The 22293-nt window shown below is 41.4% G+C and overlaps 1 long non-coding RNA gene across 1 annotated transcript; it reads right to left on the reverse strand.

Annotated features, from left to right (window-relative positions):
* Window positions 1-994: 994 nt before the first annotated feature.
* On the reverse strand, window positions 995-6979 carry LOC142049949 (uncharacterized). The gene is made up of 3 exons (XR_012657869.1): window positions 6846-6979; window positions 1779-1867; window positions 995-1671 (listed from the first exon to the last, which is right to left on the reverse strand). It is a non-coding gene; the product is annotated as an uncharacterized LOC142049949 (long non-coding RNA).
* Window positions 6980-22293: the final 15314 nt, after the last annotated feature.

Here is a 22293-nt window from a genome sequence, read left to right on the forward strand (position 1 = left end):
ACAGTGGAATGTGTGGTAGTTTTATTTTCGGTGGCTTTAATCACCACTGCTTTAAATATATTGAGCAAAATATAAGGACGATGGTCATAAGCAAGTACAGTCCTCTGAGTCTGAGCATACATTTGCCTCACTAAACATCCTAATTGGATGTCCTTTAATGACAGTGAAGCTTTGGTGGAAAAGGTCAGTGAATAACTACACAGCTGAGAAAATTCACACAACATAATCCTAGTCTTTCAGCTTCCTTCTTCCCTGCGCTGTGCACTGTTCATCCCCAGACAGGAGCATGTTACAGCTCTCCACCTCCTGTTCTCTTCCTGCTGTTCTCAAATGAGAGCAAAACAGCCTCCTTCTTGCTTAATTGAGCTTGGCTTCTATGATACTGAGTACACCACATTTTGTCAGAGCATTTATAGTTATTGACATTCATTTTATTAGAAAGAAACCTTTGAAACAAAATCAATGCATTGCTCATGTAAGAAGCACTTAAGTCATTTTGGACAGCATGGTGGTTTTGTCTGCAGCCCACACCTCTTTCCAGCTGTGAAAGCTCAGCTGGATGCTGCGGACTTTCAAAGAGGCAGTCAGTGTGGAGGTGGGAGGAACGAAAGAATAAACCTCTGCATCATAAAACAGGAGAAGGGGAATGTTCTGTTATGTGGATTGCCCGTAGCTTATGAGGTGCTTGTCTTTTTCTTTGAAAGGTGAGGAACTATAAGAAGAGTGTGAGAGCTCAGGTGACAGTGCTCTGCTGCAAGGGTGGCCTGCAGGCATGACAAGTGAGAAAGGCATTTCCTGCTCCTCTTAGAATTTGATCCTGAATCTCACCTCATTCCTGATGAGGCTGGGGCTTAAATAATGACAGTATAGTTTTCTTTCTTTGTTTTAAAAAAAGAGAAAATAAGACTATATTTCTGCTTGTCACAGATGTGAAGAAAAGCTAGAAAATACAACTTGAATGTTGCTCTAAAGGTCAAAAAATGAGACAGCAACTAAAACCAGCCCAAGCTTTATTTTAATCTCCTGATATTTTTTCTGGCTAATTACATTATTCTGCTGGGTCCTGCAATTTTTAAACACCTGGGATCAGCAGGACTCATTTGCACCAGTCACAAGGCTATGCTACCGCTCATCCCCCTCCTTTGAGCTTTGCTCGGGGGGCAGCTCCTGCGAAGATGCTCACGTCAGAGTGGAAAGCGAGGCAACTCAGTTCACGGGCAGCCTCTCGCTCTGCTTGCACCTCTTGGGGCACCAGGTGAGGAGAGATGTGGCAAGAAGGATGGTGTGGAAGGAGTCCTGGCTCCGTGGCTTCATCTCTTCTGCTGCCACAGGAACAGCACCTTGAAGCAGTACTGATGCTGTGTCTTTTCACGGTGCGAAGGTGCCGCGGTTCCTGCCAGCATCTTCAGAATTATTTCTGCCTGGTTTTCTTCTGCATTCCTACTGTCAATGGCTGACAGACAAGTACTTTGGGGGCTGATGGGCTGCACTTCTCACCAGGGTCTCACCACACACCTCCCTTGGACTATACTGTCAGATGTGGTGGACTGTAGAAATGGATAAATGATGACATCGTTGAGACCACCCTTAATTCAGGGCCATTTGTTCTTTCTCCTGGCTACAGAAGTGAGAGAAAGGGCTGAACAATTACAAGAAATGGTTGGAAGCACCCTGAAAATGAGGGAAATAATCTTCAATACAGGCGAGGCCTCCTGCTGTATCTATTAAAGGTGTCCTGGGACACAGAAAGCCATGCCCCAGGTCTTGAAACCACTCACCTGGACAGAACAGTCTGGTCTCAAATAAACTCTTGTCGGCCACCCCCATGTGAACCTGGTGCTCTTCTCAGAAATGAATGATCTCTTCTCTGCAACATAGTAAACATTAACAGGAGTTTATCGGTCATACCATTCCTTAGGTATTATTGTTTTAAAAGTAGAGCTTACCAGCTTCTGTTACTGAGCACTATGCACCCAGGAGCAGACTTGGTCCCAGCATAGGCTGTCAAAGTGGATCTTCACAACAGGTCATTTCTTGACTCTAACTCAAGTCAATAAGCCAAGCAAATTCCCTGGGGTAATTATTAATTGTTTTTGTTTAATTTCACATTTTGGTGCAGCTCTTAAGTGTCAGTGTCCACCACAGCTGCCACAGCTCCATCGCTGGACTGAGTACTGACCAAGGAAGTCCAGGCTCTGCAGTATGGACATATTTCTTTTGTAAATGAAGTAGAACCTAGCCTAGCCCAGATCAGCAAAAATCATTGATTAGACACCTCCCCTCCCAGAATAATGGGATTCACTTTAAAGTAAGTAAAATTGCAAAGGTATTCTACCTCATAAATCCCCATGCCTCAGTAGATGCTTGCGTTTCCCTCACACTGGGGAGGCCTAGCAATTAATTGCCTTAGCTTGCAAGCTGAGAGTCAGACTGCCACCTTGCCACCAGCCATGGTTTGTCTGTAAGGCTGCAGCCTTCCTAGAGGTCTGCATGACTCCTCACGGTCTGGACGGACTGTGCACAGAGGTGCACTGCTCCAGCTCCAGTGTTAGGGGTACTGACCCTCCTCCCACCGAAGCTAGTGCCACTTTTGTGCCTATGTAGATACTACATCTATATTCAGATCTGTTTAGCCTTGTCTTCTGTTCTGTGCTTGAGAAGAGTGTGTGCGTATGTGTGCATATGCACAGGTATATGCGTGCATTTAAATTTGATAGGTCTGTCTAGACCCAAGGCTGGGCAGTTTTAGCCCTGTCCACTTCTCACCCAAGAGGTGACACCACAAAATGCCATGATGTACTTGGACAACCTGGACTCTCAGCAGACTATAATCTCTCCCTTGGGCCTAAAAATCTATCTATGGCAAATCTGAACTGTCTAGGCCAATCTCAGGCACCCTGCAGAGCTCATGAGTGTGTGTATTCAGTCCCATGTGACAGTGAGTGCATGCTGTGGAGCAATACCAAAGCACAACACTTTAAAACGAGGAATACACCTCTCTCTTTATCATTAAGATTTTACATTTGTTCTAGTTTCCTTTTTTAAATAACTAAAAATAAACCATGGAGACTAACACATGCTTCTGTGCCCCATTCTGGCCCCTTTCCACTATGCCTAAGGATTTGCCTGCACTTGGTTATTCACTGAAACAGCAACTCTGGCTTTATGTATGTATGTATGTATGCATGTATGTATGTATGTATGTATGTATGTATCTATCTATCTATCTATCTATCTATCTATCTATCTATCTATCTATTTACAGCAAGCAACAGAACAAAAAGCATTACACAGGGTTTGCTTGGCTACACAAAACAGATCGAAAGCAGCCAGTTATCCATACCATTTGCCTAAAAGTTTCTTCCCATTTTTACTCATAACATGGAAAGCTTCAGACAGAAACATTTTTCCTAGCACTTCAGCATTTCTCACTTCTGGGTGGCAGCAGGTAAACTGTAGTGAAAACACAAGGGGATATTTTCCTTCTGTGGTTCTTTTGAGATTACTGGATCATACTTCAGTATTTTCACTAATGTACATCTCATTTTTTGTATAACCACCTAATTACAATATTTTCCTTATTACTGGTAGGCATGAACTAGCAACCTGCAAGAAAATATGTCCAGTCTCAAGCTGTCTGTAATCAGTATCTCATCTTGAGAGACGATCCAGGTTTTTGGAGACAAATAATGGACCTGTGATTCATTCCTGTGATTTTAATAGGCCAAAATTACACCTGCAGGTGAAAACCCAGTTAAGAACTAGGGTGCTTGAGATGAGGATCTATATTTCGCAATGTGGGTTCCATTTTGACATTTTAAATACTCTTACACTGGCTTATCTGAGAGAGAAAATAAGTCCCTTGGACAAGTAAAACGAAACAGATAATTTGGTTTAGCTTTTTACATGACAAGTTGCCCATGTGTGTTCTCTGTTTCCTTGGATACTAGAGATTTCATGCCACAGTTTAGCCGCACATATATTTTCTATTCCGTTACAGCACCTGGAATATGCAGGAAAAATCCTCAGAAATTGTTAAGATATGAACAATACTGCAGGTGTAACCTCAGACAGGAACCTCCTAGACAGGGTCAGATAGAAGTGGACAGGAAAAGCAGGAAAATCATCATCTGCATAGGCTTCTCAGTGGTGCTTGCTCTTGCTTTTCTAAGAAGGTAAGACTTCCATGGGAATATTCTCTTTCCTTCACCATTCTGAAACTGCAGTTGTTTTTGCTTTTGGTATCCACCTGACTGAAAACTGAAAATATAATGGGCTAGACCATGTGCATAGTTTGGACTAAAGGCCAGTCCAGTGCATTTTCAAAACAGTTTTCATAAGCCCTTGCACAATCATAATCGTGTGACAAAAATCAGAAGTTCCATCCTCAAAGCTACACTTAGGTGTGCAGATTTATTTACTAATCTTACAGACCAGTTTACAGACAAATTTACTCTTTCTGTTCACTTGTGCGATTATTCGATATCTGAATATTTGCCTAGTGTTTTCTAAGCCTTTTGCAAGTCATGATGATTTTCCTAAAAATGGACAAATTACCAACTAATTCCAAGTTAGTTGATAATAACAACAAAGCTGGTTTAAAAAGCCTTACAAAATTTCACCAGATAACTTTTAATAAGCCTTGTTTAGTCTCAATGAAAGGGCAGGGAAGACCTAGAGAAACCTGGTGAGTACTTTCCAAAGAGTTCTTCCATCTTTAGGTGGTGGTTTATTTGTGTTTAGTAAATCTAGATGGACTTTTCTCATTAGTTTGTTGAGTTATTCTGAAAACCCAAATAACTTTTATAATTTACAATGTCTTGCAGCAAGGAGTGATACAAGCTAGTTGTGTGTTTTCTGAAGAGTCACCTTCTTCTGCCCATCTGGAACCTACCTATGTTTATTTAAGGCAACGTTTTTGATGTTTTGTGTTGGACGAGCCCATGAAACGTGGTCAGCTCCTTCAAGTCACTCAAGATTTTACAGACCTGTGAGTTCTGCTCCTTTCCAGACTGAAGTGTCGTAAACTGTTCGAATTTTTATCATGGGAAAGCTGTTCTCTAGCTTCACAAAACTTGCCATTCTTCTCTGTAACTTCTCAGTTCTTTGACTTTTTCTCAGATGTTTCAAACTAAATGCAGCGTCCAATGCAGATATATCATAGATATGCATACAGTGCCATAATGGCATTCCCTGTTTAGTCCTTCACCATTTTCTGAACAACCTGGATCTTCCTTCATGTTTCTGACCATTGCTGAGAACTGAGTTGATGTTTTCACTGGATGCACCTCACCTTCTAAAAACCTTTTCCTTTTCCTGTTGCCAAAAAAGAGGAGGCACAGTTCCTAATTTAACTGCCTCACTTCAGTCTTTAAATTAATGTGATGAATTAGGTATTTAAACCTTGTCTGAGAGAAAGTGTAGAGAAATTTAGGCAGAATATAGCAGACTGTCATTATTTATTTTCAAACACTGGCAAGGCACTGAATATTTTGTGCTGTTCTATAAACACTTTTGTTTCCTCTTCTACTGCTGCTTCAGATGCACAAACCCTTCTCTCCACCTCTTTGCATTTTCAGCTTCCTTCAGAGGGAGGGGAACTGGGTGAGCTGGGGGGTGCAAAGGCTCTACACTCGTCCCTGAATGGGGAAAGCAAAATGTCATTACAGGCGACACAGGATTTCACTGAAGTGGTGAGGTATATCTTATCTTGTTTTTCACATCGGTGATGATTGATGCTTGGTGTCAACTTTTTCACTGAGAGTCCACCACTGACACCTACATGTCCCTTAAGTCATGTGAGGATTTTACAGACACTGGGGGATATTCCCTGGGATGCAATCTGACAGATTTGGAGCCACTTCATGATGGCAACATCTGCCTAATGGGGACAAAGGCCAGCATGAACCAAGCCATCGTAGCAAAAGGCTCTGGCAAAGCTTCCTAGCTGGATTCCCAGATATGTTCTTGCCCACGATGTAGAAAGGTGGGGTGGGAGGGACGCACCACCTGCTAGTGTAGGTCTCTTGATTCCAAAAGGCATCAGGTCTTGAAACAGCCCGCAGTGTAGCAATATTCCAGAAAATGCATTAGAAATCACTTCATAACTAGGCTTGCAAATTTTATCAATTATACCACAGAATTCCTAACAAGAATGATGGCCCCTGCTGCATTAGAAGAATGCAGGCTTGCAGTTGGAGAGGGTTCCTGCATTGGGAAGCCTGTTTAAAGACAGGATCATTAATTTCAATTCCCTCCCAGGAGAGTGGCTTGCTTCATGACTAATGCTCAGCACAGTTAAGTGGCACAGCTAGAGTTCTTGGCAAAGCAACATATGGTGTTTTCAAGCAATGTAGATGTTTCATTGAATATGTTTCCCACTCTGTTACCTTGCAACACTTCAGGGCACCTCTTTGCTCTGTTTATTATTGCTGCGCTAGTCCTTTTTACCTTTGATCTCAAATATATTCATTATTTACTGTATTATTACTAGAAATTTGTAATACAAAGATAGACACACCTGTGTACGCATCATTTTGGGGTTTCTTGTAATTGAAACTCCAAACTATGCAAAAGCCTTTTGATGCCAGACTCCGCCACTACTTTCCATCATATTTTGCATGCTGCTCATGAGTCGGGGACTCTTTGTGCAAAGCACTGAGGCCTTGGTTTTATGCCAACTAGAAACTCAATACACTTTTTGACTGCTTGGCATGTGTCCTTTGGAACAACAGCATTTTCATTTGCACAAGTAGCCTGTACATAAATAAGTCTGGTTTAGAGGCAGGCAGAAAGATACATACATATACAGAGCAATAAAGCCCAGCCATGCCAGGAGGGCTTACCAGTTAGTACAGTGTGTTAACTCAGTGAACCACATTTGCCCTCTCTGGAAAAGCCATTGTGATATCTCCTCCAGAGCCTAATGAGCCAGTCCCAGAACAATCCTTGTGAGTCATCAGTTTCCATTTGCACAAACCTGGTGTTAAATGAAATGAGAGAGAGGCAGATAATCTATTTATGTTCACAGGACTGATGCTAGGGTGAAATTCAGAGGGTGTCTACAGGGGAGCAAACAGCACTAACCTGGACTGCTGAGAATGGAGGTGGACTCACCAAAGAAGCCAGGTGGCTGTAACATTAGTTCTCTTACCAAATCTGTGTCCCATTTACTTCCTGAGTATACATCGAGAAACAAGGAAGGAGGGTTTTTTGCTGGGGTCTTCCTGAATCTACTAAACTTTCCATCACCTGAACACTTAAGAGGACAGCTTGTCATACAAACCTAACTTGAGTCTATGATAGCAGTACTACTGTTAATAGGCATGCTGCCCTGGTGAAAATGAGGACCTTTGTTTTTTCAGCAGTACAAGGCCAAATCATTGATAAATGATTCATGCACAGTAAGAAATCTGGGATGAAAAACTAAGTCCTTACAGTATGAAGAAGTGCTTACAGCACTCTGCTGTAAGCCGACAGCTCCACCCTGGCTCAACAGTGTCACCCAGTCACAGCAGCAGTGTGGGATATCATGAGCCCTGGCATCACCTTTGCCTCTCCATTCTTGCTCCATGCAGAGAACATTGCACATAGAGGGGTCAGAACCAAGGCACCCTTTTGCCCCAGAAATCTTCAAGATGCTGAAACTGTCCCAGGATGGCCCTGCTACTAGCCATGACGCAGAGACCCTAAGACATTATATTTCAGTGGGATGAGACCTACCCCACAGTGAGCAGAAAACAAAATTGGCTCAACATACCTTTGATCCCTGAGTTTTGCAGCATGTATACTCGATCTTAAGGCTTTCTTGCGAGAGCACAGCAAACCCAGGAGCCTCATGATCTTAGGAAAGTCAGGACAGTGACTGTCTAAATCCCAACTGCTGTGGCATGTAAGGAGCTGCAGGTTCTCTCTAACCCCTGTAGGGGTCTGGCTGGCCATGCCCCCAACCCTGGCAAACTCCAGGTGGTTTTCAGCCCCTCTTCTCTGATGACTTTTATATCTCTCAGGATAAAATAAATCAAACAAACACTCACATTTGAGCTAAACTAAAAAAAAAATAAAATTAGATCTTGTAATGGGTCACCCAAGTCATCTAATCACTTCTATGAATGGATGCATTTCCAAGGGAGAACAGCTCAAGAGCAAATCATAGCCAACTAAATCAAATGGAATTAACTGCAGTAAGATAGTGCTATTGCTGGTTCAAAGTCAAACTGACCTGTAACTTGACTGATCAAAAAACCAATACAGGCCTGTTTCATTCACACTGCTGCCCTCTTTCCAACACAAATGTTGTTGAATTTCAAATATAGAAAAGGCACAATCTAGACCACTTAGTCACTGCAGTATGTGTTCCTGAAGTCTATGGGTTTTTTTCCCTTGATTTATGTCCATGTTTGCAATCATTTGTGGGTGTAGTGGGTTGGCTTGGACTGAATGCCAGGTGCCACCAAGCTGCTCTATCACTTGTCTCCTCAGCAGGACCGAGGAGAGGAGGGAGAAAATGAGATGGAAAAAGAAACCTTGTGGATCAAGATAAAGGTAGTTTAATAAAGAAAAAGCAAAGGCTGTGCATGGAATCAAAAGGAGAACAAAGAATTTATTCTCTCCAGCCTCTTCACCGGAAGTAGGGCTTCAGTACGCGTAGCGGTTACTCTGGAAGACAAATGTCATAAGTAATGACTGCCCTTCCCCTGCCACCCTTCCTCCTTTCTCTTAGCTTTTATTCCTGAGCAGACGTCATATGGTATGGAATATCCCTTGAATCAGTTGGGGTCAGCTGCCCTGGCTGTGTCCCCTCCCAAGATCTTGCCCACCCCCCGCCTGCTGGGTGAGACTGTTGGAGGCAGCCCTGATGCTGTGCAAGCACTGCTGAGCAGTAGCCAAAACACTGGTGTGTTATCAACACCCTTCTAGCTACTGGTGCAAAGCACAGCACTATGAAGGATGCTATGGGGAAAATTAACTCCATGCCATCCAGAGCCAATACAGTGGCTTTTAAAAAAAAATCCACCTCTTATTTTGAGTTTGATGTGGAATGTGTTAGGTCCCCACAGAAGAAATAAAAGCTAGATAATTTGTTTTATTTTAAGCTGATATGAACAAGTCCAGTGACTGGCTTATGATCCCTGATACTTGACCAAAGTTCATTTTCTGCTCAGGCAACACTTTATGTCAACTGCTTGCTTCACTCACTAGATAAGCTTGGCAAACGATGTGATAGGATCAAAGCAAGGTAAATTGGGCAACGGTGCTTGTTGATGCACATTCTGTTTGAAAAACATGTGTTTGTACTTGGGCAAAGCTCAGTTTCTGGAAAGGTGAGCTTCATAGCCTAACAGTACTTCATTTTACCCCCTCACAGGCACAGGACTTTCTTCTGTTCAGCCTTTTATATGTGTAAATAAGGAAGGCACATGTGATCTAAACAAAATCAGGAATCAGGTCAACAGCATCTTCACTTGGACCAAATGGTGACCCCTGTTTTGGCTTCAGAGTAGGAAACCTAGAGCAGCAGCTCTGCAGGGAGCACACCAGCAGTCCCGCTTACTCTGGAGCCTATTTCTGGAAGGAATTAGCTGCACGTGTGCCCTCTTAAACCATAAATGCGTCTATGGTTTACTAAATATCAGATGGTGGATTAATACCTTGTAATAATAATAATGATACCACATTAATAATAATAATACCACATAATGACAGTAATGCCACATAAATAACAGATGCTGGAAAAAATCAATACAAAACTGGCTCCCCATGAAAAGGGAACTGACACTGACATAATGTGTAGTACATATTTGCACACACAAATTCACCCCATGCTGCCTTTTCCTGGCTGCTCTGGTTTAGCACATTGAACATTTACCGTCAAAGTCTGTGGTGCATTTGTTACTGCAAGACCCTTTTTTTTGTTTTGGCCAGATAAGACCATGAGCCTTCCAGTGTTGTCCAAGCCATACTCAGTAACTTCCACACTATTTTAGAAGTCCATTTGTGGATGGAAATGTAGGAAAACACAAAGCTAAATACTAAATACACGGTTAAGATTTTCTCCTGTGGCAAGTCGTCATGGTTTCCCCATTAGCTAAGGATGTTTCTTTTGTTGGAAAATCAGTTTTCAATTCCTTACTTTTTCTATACAAAATAAATACATCTAGTGATGAGTAAATATGTAACCACCTGGGTAGGCCCCTGAAATGTTCTTTATGGAGCTGTAAGCCTCTTCAGAACATGTACAGGCCAGACTGAAGGGCAGTAGCTACTGACTTGCCCTCGCAGGGACCATCCATGGGGCTCACAGAGGTAAGCTATGCACTGCCAGACCTCTACCAGCTACACTGCTGAAACCTCTGGGTACAGTAAACAGGCAGCAAGCATTTACAGATTTACTACCATGAAATTTCAGAGCTGACAACTTCTTTCTGCCTCTGTGACTTTTCCCCCCAGTGGACAGTAATTTCCCAGTATTTACACTAAAAAGGGTATTAAAGGTATATGGGAAACACAACCTCTACCTCTTCTTTTTTAAGTAGTAAGTTGGTCACCCTTCATTATCAAAAAGACATTCTGCTGGAATCTGGAGCTGCACAGGCAGCTGCAACAGGTGAGACTGTGTCTGTAGCACTGTAGTGCTACAGCCTGGCTGTGCGTCATTTCAAAGGTACACTGTGAAAATGCCTCTCTAATGAGATCTCAACATTCAGCTTTTAGAAATGTCCCAAGACTGAAGTCCCAATGCAGCTATACTCTTAGCAATTGCAAATTAATTGGCAAGTATTTTCAGATTAATTTTAAAGTCTCTTCACATTAAGAACAGGACAGAACAGTATGTTGCTTTGAATTTACGTTCAAGTATCTGAAGGAAAACATTCTTTTTTATGTTATCTTCTCTCATTCTCAGAAATGGGATATCTACAGACTTTTTGTAAAGAAGAAAGTGAAATTTTCTATTGAGAAAAAGTAATATGCAAATCAGGAAAGAAACTACCATAACAACATACACTTGCATTTGCAAATATCTTTCATTTCAAGTTGCTTTACAAATCCTAGCTTTTGCTCAGGCTTAGTCTTTGTATGAGCATGTCTAAAGCTCATGCATGTATTTCCAATAAGGTCCCATGAATTTATTTGCACAGGAGGTGAAAAATCACAAACATCATTACTCAGCACTGAAATCACAACTGTACAAGGGGAAGCCTGCCATGAAAAGGAATGGGTGATTATTATTATTATTAATATTATTCAAAGTAATGTTTTTCAAAAACTTCCCATCTATTACTGTGTCTAACGATCTGTTGCAGTAAAGCCTTGAAAGGACCATCACTGAGTCCAGAAGGTGTTGGATCAGGCCCTCTTGATATGCTCTCCTGCACCACAAACGCTTGAATAGCCCTGGTTCTTGTTTTTGTCTCTTTGACGCTCATAGTCAGCTCTCTTTATGGTTGCAGTCTATCCATTCCCCAGCTAACATAAACTAGCTCTAAACTAGCCAGAAAGAAATTAGTGTAACACCTCAGGCTTCAGCAGCTTAGTCTTTAAATAGGATTTCTGTGATTGCCTGAGATGCAACCTGCTGCAGCTGCACTGCTGTAGGTAGCAGGGCCCTTAACTGTAAGGTTACTAGCTGGTTGCTACCAGACCAAATGTGCAGAAGTCAGCAGGAGCAGAGGAGCCAAAAAAGGTGTTTGATTAAATCAGAGTTAGCCCACTGTGTGCAGCAAATCCTGGGAGACCAGAATATATACCCAAAAGTTAAACCTCTGATATTATTAGCTGGTCAAGCTGGAAGAAGCTACTCAGAACATTTGCAGCTTCCAAGGCCAAGAAAAATTGAGCTGAAGAAAATCATTTTATGTCTGCCATTAACTGTATTCAAGCCAAGGAAATAAAAATAATCCATATTAAACCAATGCCCTCTTTTATTTGCCATAAGTAATTTATATTTTACTTAGGAAAGTTAGGTTTAGCCTCTAACCTTTTGCCCTGCTGGCACTCAGGCTCTGAGTTTAAAGAGACGGCCTGGGCTGTTTTCTGTAGCAGTGGACAGACCCTCTATGTAGAAGTGCCCTTTCATAGAGAAATCCATTTTTTCCTGCCATTTCTTTTCAGAAATTATTTCTTGATTTAACTTATTTTTCTTGTTCTTTCTGAGAAACAAACCAGGAAATTTGCCCCCTCTTTTACTTCTCTTTCAGATTTTTGAAAAAGCTTAATAATTTTTAAAAATTCAAGCTTTCACAATTCCGTTGGAAATGCTGAAAGTAGCATAGGAACAAGATAAACAAGAATTCTTGTTGCTTCCATTATGACTGTTTGAAAAACATCAGACCTTTTGTTACTGTGGTGGTGCAACAAGTCACTTGCTGTCTGGTTAGCCAAGCCCTCACAGAATGTAAGAGTGAAAATTTTTTGCTGTTTGGAATGAAGTGAAGCAGAGAAATTTTTTTTTTCAAAATCTTTTCCCACAGATGCACCTGTGAAAGAAACATTCTTCTAAGTGCAAAGGGTTTGATCTGCAAAGATTTACTCTTTTTAAAATTTCAGAGCTCCAGTTTCCCTTGGGAAAATTGTCATTTATGCAGATTAACTAAGCCTTTGGTAAAGGACCTGCTTACTTTATCTACAAACTCAGCCAACCCTTGTTGAAGTTACAGGATTTACTAGTAATATTAGAAGACAGATGGGATCCAGGTGCCTGGGCTGGAGTCAGGTGGAACAGCCTGAAATGTCTCCCTGGGTTTCCCATGGACAGGCCTTGGACAGGCCCTTGTGCCCTTTTCAACCCTAACTTTTAGGTTATTTCATGCTTAATCTAAGTTCTGAAAGCTGAAAATGGCTTTCATTTGGCCAATACCCATGCCTTGTCTACCTCAGGAAATTCTGCCATCCAAACGTTTCTTTGGTCTACAAGACCAAGCCAGAAAAAGCATCCTCTTCCTGGCAAGATTTGCAGTGTGGACCAGCTCTAATAGGCACCCCGTCTTTGCTAACGTCTCTGCCCCCTGCTGCAGTGCCCACAAAATGAAGTATTGGAAGTCTATGAGGGCACTGACAAGTTTACCCATTTGGAGGACAATATTTCCCAGAAGAACAAAGCTTTAAAGGCACCAGATGGTAAAATAAAAGCTAAATATTTTTCTGTTAAAGAGATCAATTTGCTAAATTCAAAAGATGCCATTCATAGCAGAAGTCACATGATGCAGAGGACAACAATGGAGTCCTTTTCTGCAAACATCTGTTAGATGCATTGGCCTGTAAGGGGATACCTGGCAAGCACGTGTACTTAGCATGTCTGCAGTCCATTCATCAGCTTTGGCAGCTATTTTGGGCCTTGAAAGGGGGCAGCCATGCATCTCCAGGCATTCACCATCCCAAGAACAGATTGCCACCACAACACCAACACTGTAGCTCTTCAGCATCCTCTGGGGGCAACTTCTGGATTTGTCCCCGTGTAAATCTCCAGGCAATGCTGGGCACTCTGCTGCATGATGGTCATTCACCCACCAGCTTCGGCTGTGTTTTACCAGCAGCCTTTCCCTCTCTTATTTTGCTCTCAGCTACCCCCTCAGAAGCTCATTCATCACCACTAAGGGATTTGCCACATGCAAAAGCAGAGGGCAAGTCTTGTCTTCTCCTATGAACTGCCTCATGTGACCCTAATATCATTGTCCTGCTGGTACAATACCTTCTGTTGTTGACCCATTTAATGCATTTAATGTTTTAGTGTATATTTAAATTTATTGTAGTGTATTTTTGAACTACAACAGTAAAACCAAATAAAAACTGAAAAACAGAAGACCAAAAATTTATTTAGATAATTTGAGCTGCTGCTCAAGCATCGTGGTATTTGATGTATTTTAGAGCAGACATTATAGCGCCACATCAAATTTGTCTAGATGCTGTGGAAGAACAATAAGTGTGCTAATGTTCTTCTTTAAGAAAAGCTTCTGGAAGCTATTTAATATATTTACAAAAGCCAAGAAAATTATAATGCCCTCAAGACTAATGAAACAAACACCTTGGACAGCAGAATATGATGTTCCTCTTCCTGATTCACATCGTACTTGTCCAGGCGTTATATTCTTGCTTTTATACAGCCAGAACTTTAAAACATATTTAGTAGCGGCTGGACTTGATGATCTTAAGGGTCTTTTCCAACCTTAATGATTCTATGATTCTATGAAATCAAACTTTTGCCGATATCAGCACGAGTTAGAGGCCTGTACGCTCCTGGATTGTGCATAAAACTTTCATAAAGTGAAAATGCAATCTATTGGTCCAATTCAATATTACATTATTTGATTATTTTCTGTATCAATATTAGATTACTTCTTTTTATTTTCCAAAAGAGAGGTAAGATTTTATTCCCCTTTAATTTTTTATGTTAATCTTTATGTTGGATCATATTTTATTCAAAACGTAAATACTGTTATGCTGTGGTCTGCTAATAATTTAAGCAATTATGAAGATAACAGCTGCTAAGCCCCCTGATTTCACATGCACTGAAAGTGTTTACTGTCTGGTTTATGGCTATGTCATTAATATTTTTGGAGTGCACGGCGTTCTGGAGGAGTTCTGCAAGCAATGCATAAAATCTGTAATACTGATCCATCTCTGGCTTTTAGACAATTGGCTTTTGCTCAGTCATTTCAAATGAAAATGTAACATTAACTGCTTTAAACCAGCTTTCTGATTATATCCACTAGGAGTACTGTTGCAAATGTAGGGAAATTTATCTGTATTGCTACTAGTAGTCTTTATGATCAGGGGAACATCTACTATAGTTTAAATGGGGACTATTTTCCTTTGGAACAAAAGAGCCTAAATTGGTTGTACCCTCCACGGTGCAGGTTTGGGGAGAAATTACATCTATGATTTAGTCCCAGATTAACATAGTCTTTCAAAATATTTGCGCATGACAATATACACAAACACACTTAGGAACTGTATTTCTATACTTGATAAAGATATCAATTGTTTAAGAAAAAGAATTTTGATCCTCATATGGTCTTAGCATGGCATGGCATATCTGAGACTCAGTGGGTGTTGCCTCTATTTTGCAAGTAAACAGTGAGTACTTCTTTTTCAAGAAAACTCCAAAATTTTACTTCCCAGTACCTCTCAATCACTATAATAAAAGGTATTTGAATTTAACTATGTCTTACTCTTAGTAGCAGGCCAGTTTTATAAAATAATGTAACACACTGAAATGTACATAATGGACACACAGGTTTGTAAAGATGGATGTTACTTCCATCATATAGGTGCATGCAGAGATAGTGGGGAAGAGCACATTCCAAAACTCTAAATAAATATTGAGAGTTTGGTGCAAACACTTGAAAAAGCAGGCAGTTTAACAGTCTGTCAAGTTTCGAGTGCTTTGTGCCTACTTTTGCAACCTAGTACAGGAAGTATGAGTGAATGTTCAGGGCATCCACCCCTGGGCACCTAGCTGTCATGTCATTGTACCAGCTGTGTGCAGGGGTGCCCAGGCCAGGACAGCATGGGGGAACTGCATAGACAGTGTTTGTGCCTCCCAGTCAATACACAGCAGATAGCATACACTTGTGCACACGGTCAGAATGAAAATGTCCTCAGGACTGGAGCACGACAGAAAATGGCATTTACTGACAGAAAACAGGAAGGTTTGATGCTTTTTTGTGAGCTGCCATCTCAGGTGCTTCCCACAGACAGCTTTCCACAAATGAGAAGGAATGCTTAGACCACTCTGTGCTGTGAGTGTCATGTAAGACAGCTACCACATAGGTCTGGGGCTTGGCCATTCAGCAAAATTTTGTATCACATTTACTTGCAGACACCGTCTTTTATGCAACATCTTTTTGGTCAGCTGGAGACTAACTCAGAAGAAGTACGTATTGAGAAGTTTGGCCTGATTCACTAACAAGCACACTAAAGCACACTATGATTGAAAACTTCAAAATTCTGCTGTTTTGAATGAAAACCATTTGGAAGAACTTGACGTTTGTGTTTTGGATTAGTATTAATTCCTGTGCATGAAGTCTCAGGAGTTGCACTCATGTTACACAAGCACCTGTAGATTCCCTTGCTGCTGTTCTTTCCTCTAATGGCTGATTGTGACCCACGCAGTTATCTTTCTCTTCCTCCCCTTTCTCCTCTGGGATCTTTACAGGAGGATTTTAATCATTCTGGAACACCAGATATAGCAACATATGGAACACACCTTGATATTGTATAATAAGGAGAGTTAAGATAGAGCTGTTAGGTAAGGAATGATTGCTAAGGTTATTTTTAAGACTGTTTAAAACCAGAACATATATGTATCAGTAGGTTCCCACAGGAATGTGTGTTGAGGCTAGCAATCAGTGCTACGATGGGGACTGTGTAACATTCCTCAGTACCTTGGAATCTGAGCCCACAAATATTTGTTTTATGGGGGATCTACTCAACTATGTCAAGTTATGTACGCATGTACCTGGTTATGGGATTTGGCACTTGGACTAGGATTTAATTCTGATAGAAACTGCATGTGACATGACAAAACAGACAGGCACAGGCTCTGTCTGAATGGGTGTCTCCATGGCCATCAAACAGCTCCTGTTTCCTGCAGGTGGTCCAGCAGTAGTGGTAGGGCACTGTCAGTATCTGCTGCTTCATCCACCCAAGTAAAATCTCATCTGATAAAAGCAAAGCTATGAAAATGCTGTATGAAATGAAAGGGTTAAAATACATTTTAGTTAATTCTCACTTGGATATTTCTGAGACTAAGTTGTAATACAACACACAGAGCCAGATTTGAAAGACCCAGAGTTTCCTTTTGACTTCATGGCTGTGGACACACCATTGTGCTTGCCCCTTTACCCCTGGGGGAACATGTAAACACAATAGGAGCAATAGTGATGTGAAAAATAGCCTGGCAGTCAGATGTTCACATCACATTGATTGCACCCAAAACCAGACTGAGGGCAGGAGGGAAAGGAGAACTGTTGATGCTGGTCTGTAGGTAAAACCATGCTCCCCATGGGGGTAACTCATCAAGCCAGATGCCCATCAAACTCAGCTGTTTCCGAGTATGTGGCCTCCTACATTTCCAAACAAGCTTCTCCCCCAGCCGTGTGCCCTGAGCCCGCATCCAGGGAAGGGAAGAGACATGATGTCAGCTCTTTGCCACCTGGGACATGGGTGCATTGGGAAAATCCTGCTGGGTCATTTTAGCTGGCTTCAGGAGAAGATTCAAAGTGACCTTGATGCATGGCAGGATCTAATGCCACAGACACAGAAGTAGAGCGTTAGAAAGATTGCTTTTGTTTTAAGAGGTACTGAAATGACATTATGCATATGCTGATGTGTTAATAGATGCCTCCACACAAAGATCATGTTAAAGCCATGCATCTCTGCAGCAGAGTTCTCCAAGTGGGGCAACTTTTCAAATCACCTTATATCAGCATTGTCAGAGAGTGTTTCTAATCAAATGCTCATTTGCCACGAGTTATCCCTGGGTCCTAGCAAATGGTGCACTCATTTGAGTGCTCAGTGTGTTGCTGTGGCAGAAAAACACCAGCAAACAAATGAACAAAAACCCAAAAAGGTAAGCAGAGGTCTAGTTGAAAAAAAAAGACAATTCCTTTTATACATAGCAGGGATCAGACAACTCATGGTACCCTGTCACAAACGTTCATTATCCTCAGCATTGCAGGATACAATTGGGATACTGAAGGTTCTCCATAGGGTCACATGACCTGATAGTGTAATCTGACTTGCGGGATGGTCAGGATCCAGATCTGCTCTCCCAAAAGAAAACATAATTAATGGGAATAGCTCTTGACAGATGTCAGAAGGGAAGGGATGGAAGACAGAGAGCATATGAGTCGTACTGGAGTTCTCCAATAAAATTGAAAAAGACACGGGAGGCGGGGGGGATTATTAGCTTGGAAATGGATAAAATTGCCTGAGCAGTTCTGTCAGAGGATATAACAGTTTGCTTAATGATGTGGTTGTGCAGAGAAATCATTTCCAAGGAGAATGTTGCGCCTGAGAGATGTTTTACAGCTTTATCATGTACCAATCTAGAACATGCTACCACATGGACTATTGTATACTCAGGGGTTTAATACCTCTCTCAACATAGATTCATCTAAATATCTATAAAGGGTGCCAATGTGGATTTTGTTTTGCTTGGGTAATAACTACCATTTGTTTATTTATAGGGCACTGACAGTATGCATTCATCACTTTACAGACATGTGCCTTTTGACAAGAGAAAAGCCCTGGCGTCCTACATCTCATTGTGGGTTCCCTGTCCTGTGGGTACCACTCAGCCAGAATACAAGGAGGAGAGTGGTAGGGGCAAAAGCAGCTTTAAGCAATCTTTTGTGCTGCCTCAGCTCTGGGGATTACCCATCTGAGTGGACTTCAGAAGTGTCCTGTGAATATTTATGTGTGTGAAGGGGATAGAGCCTGTGACTAGTACCCATGGGAAACACAGGAAAAAGTGGAAACCTGCGGATGTTATTAACAGCAGTGCTACAGAAGAGCCTATGCCATCACACACCTCTTTGGCAGCTGGTTTTGTGAGCATTCTACTCTCACCACCACTTAAAGCACTTGTATTCTCACCTTGACCTTTAGATTTTGGTCCATGATCATACACAGCTAAAACCATTCAATTATCCTGGGCTATTTGCTGATGAATTATCCTTGCAAATTCCCCTACTAACACTCCTACCTGTCTTATTATTCTCAAATTATGCAATATACTGAATTATGGATTTTTCCCCAACCTGCCAGAGAGCTCTGTAACATATAGCCACGCCTCTCACCTTTCTCACACCTCTCATCTTCCAAAAGTATGTATGGCAGGCTATTCCCTCTCGCAGGTGTAATCTGAAGTATTACCCTTACACACTTCACTAAGGGAAAAAGCTTGTTTATGGCTGCCTGCATTTCCTTATCAATTGCTGAAGCATGGCTCAGTCTGGTCCAAGATCTTGTTTGCGAGGGAAAGGCAGGAACACCTCACTTTATTGTGCTCCACAAAGTTGTTTTTTTCAACCAAACATCTTTCTGCAGATTACCTACGTAATGGCTGCTGTGACCTTCAGGCTTGCAGTCCATGTTACCTACCAAGGATAGGATACTATATACACACCCTGCATATGTCTGCATGGGTTTTTTTTCCTAAATCGTATATTATACAGGTGTGGCTAGCAGCAGGGCAAGTACAAATGCAGATGTGACTGTTTATTTGATCTTGTGTGCTGCAAAGTGAACATTAACTGAATGCTGACATGCAATTCTCAACACTGTCATTCCTATAGCATGTGGCAATGCCACAGCGCTATCCACACAAGCTCCCCAAGCACTACATATCAGAGTGCATGCTCCAGTGTAAGGATGGGTGGTGCCTTTGTGACATGTCTCAGGTACCCCGAGCGGCTGTGCTGGAGGCAGGAGTGACATCCTCTGAATCCCTGTAACCGTTCCAGGCCCACTGCATCGCCATGCCTCCTCAGTGAGCTATTCCACTCCAGCCACCTCCAGCGCCTTGCCTTTTTGATACCACATTATGCATGTAAAAATATTCTGCCACTACATGCAAGTGACTGTGTTTCATATATCTTAATAGCCCATTCATTTCCACTAAAAATAACAGCTTGATAATTTGCTGTTCTGCCAATAAGCAGGGACTAATCAAAAGTGCTCTGCTTTAATTTTCTACTTTGAAAGGGACAAAAACCTGATACCCTAAGAAAAGCAAAAAACCCAAACAGAAAAGAGTGAAAAAATACAAGAACCTAATCTAATTACTGATCCCAGTTTAACCCTAGGATACTTACTGATTATAGCATTTCAACCACTTGCCTGGCATTGAATGCTTCCAGCACAAGAGAACTACTAATGTTCCTCAGATTCATTTTCACTTTTGGCTCATTTCAAACCTTTTTTCATTTCTACCTGCTGCAGACAGAAATCAACACTGGCCATGCTGATCCTTCTAAGGTAGTTATGCAGTAGTAGCAATCAAAAAAAAAAATCCTTGTCACTTTATGCTCCTTGTTGGCCAAATATATAAGGCATCCGTGCCTTCAAACACATCTGCAAATCATCTATAGAGTATTTTTACAGGTTCTCATCACAGCCTCAGCCTCCTGAAGCTATGCTGGGGATCACAAGGCTGGTGTCATGGAGGGCTAAAAGGTATTGCTACAGGCACAGTTTTGTAGCAATGGTATGCAGGCTACCAGATCGGTCCCTGCATATATAACCGGTAGTCTCCCCTTGCCCTGTTGTCTCATCCACTTCTGCTTCTAAAGTTCTTCCACTGGGGCCCTTCTGGCTCTAAGTATGGTTTTAAAATCCAGGACAATGAAAAATTAAGACAATAGTGTAAACAAAGGGCGATTGAGCCTCCTGAGCTCTCTGTTTCCTCTCACACTGCTTGTGAATGTTGCTTCTGTAGTAGTTGTGGCTGAGACCTGACCACAAGAAGTCCTAAAACCTGAAGGCAGTGTTACAAGCCTGAAAAACACATCCAAAACCTTAGCAAAAAGCATCAAGTCAAACACAAATGGTGTTTGTGTCAACTTCTTCACTCAGAATATTTTTACTGACTTCACCGAGGCAAATGTCAGGTCAGAAACCAGGAGTACTTACCCCAGCATCACACAAATCTGAGACTCTATACTCCACGTGAGAGATACCATGAAAGATCAAGGGAACAGGACAATGTGTTGAGGGTCTTCAACACATCCTGTCCTCTAAAATAGTACCAAGATCCTATCTTATACCCACAAAAAATGTACTGCTTTTGCCCAAACACTTATTTGACCTAATATTGACACAGACAGGTATATTCTTGCACAGACACTGTCATCTTTTATAGTAAACTGTTCTGAGGAGAGATATGAAATCAGAGGCACTGTTTAATATCGTCTGGAAGGTGTTTGATAAATGGGTATTGGTCAAACAACACTTAGTGAATGTGAATAAACCTGTTGCCAACTGCTAGTTTTCATTGGAACAGTAAATCTGTGAAACCCACAATGTTTAACTCAGTGCTACTGAAATCCGGAATAATCTGTGAAATTGGGGTAGCTTTATGGTTGCCATGAAAACAGTAATTGTTGTCACCATTTCAAGTTTATTTTTAAATCTGAATTTGGACAATATGAGTTTTTTGCTGTAAATGGACTTTTTGTTTATGTTTTCTTTTTTTAAACCACAAAGAGTTGCTTCCATGTTAATTAGTAGTGACTCTGTCTTGCATCTTTCAGCCATGTATCCAGAATAATGGAGGTGAAAATTGTGACTGTGATTGATGTATGTGTGTTGCTCTACTGGTTTGTGCAGTTACAGTCCCAAGTCACGCACATGCTCAATTAGCTGCTTAAGCATAAGGACTTACAGTAATTTCAAATAAAAAATGTAGAAGTACAACATTCAAAAATGTAGCTTTTTAATTCTGATTAAAAATTTAATTCTGATTACTAATTTAATCACTTAACTCTCATAGGTACCATAGCGATCTGTAGGGACTAGAACTGAGAAAAATAAAAGTCATCAACAAAAATTTTGAGCTTGAATGTGCCCGTTATGAAATCAGTGCCAAAATTCTTAAACATTTCCAGTTGTAGCAATGCTAGGCCATACACTTGTGACAGACCAAGTGGTTCTCTTTATCTGTATATAGTAGCGTTGCTTTCATGCACAAATATCGTGGCACTTGCTCCTAGTAGAAGTCAGCTTTGCCAGCCAGCTATTTTCCTCATGCACCTAGGAACCTCTCTCTTTTCTGCACAGCACACTTCCATAGAGAACCTTCATTATATTGGTAATGCATTATCATTTATCTGCCTCTTACTTATTTGAGGTTTTTGGAGTGCTACTGAGAGTGGCTTGAGTTAGTAAACTCTTGGCCTTTATGTGACAAGAGGAAGAAAAGCTCCTGACAGCCTGAAGCAGACAGCCAGTCTTTTGCAAAAGCCACAGAAATGCCATTGAAAGGGAAGGTTCATCATGCTTGACTGCATTAATAACCAGTCACAGAAAAGTGGCATAGAAGCTAATATATTAAAAACTCACAATGAAGAAGTGGCAGAGACAGCTGCTGACTAAGGTCTTGAAGCCCCAGCATGACTGATGCTGTCAGTAGCATGACCTATGCAGCATGCCAGTTTCAAACACAAGCAGCTGCTGAAGTTGTTGATTGAATATACAAATGTGTACCAGGGAGAGCATCCAACTTTTTGCTCTGTTGAGGTTTGGCCAAGCTTAAAACTTTCTATAATTTTGCCAGAGCACATTTCTGTCCTC

The sequence above is a fragment of the Phalacrocorax aristotelis genome, chromosome Z (genome assembly GCF_949628215.1).
Source record: "Phalacrocorax aristotelis chromosome Z, bGulAri2.1, whole genome shotgun sequence".
NCBI classification, from domain to species: domain Eukaryota; kingdom Metazoa; phylum Chordata; class Aves; order Suliformes; family Phalacrocoracidae; genus Phalacrocorax; species Phalacrocorax aristotelis.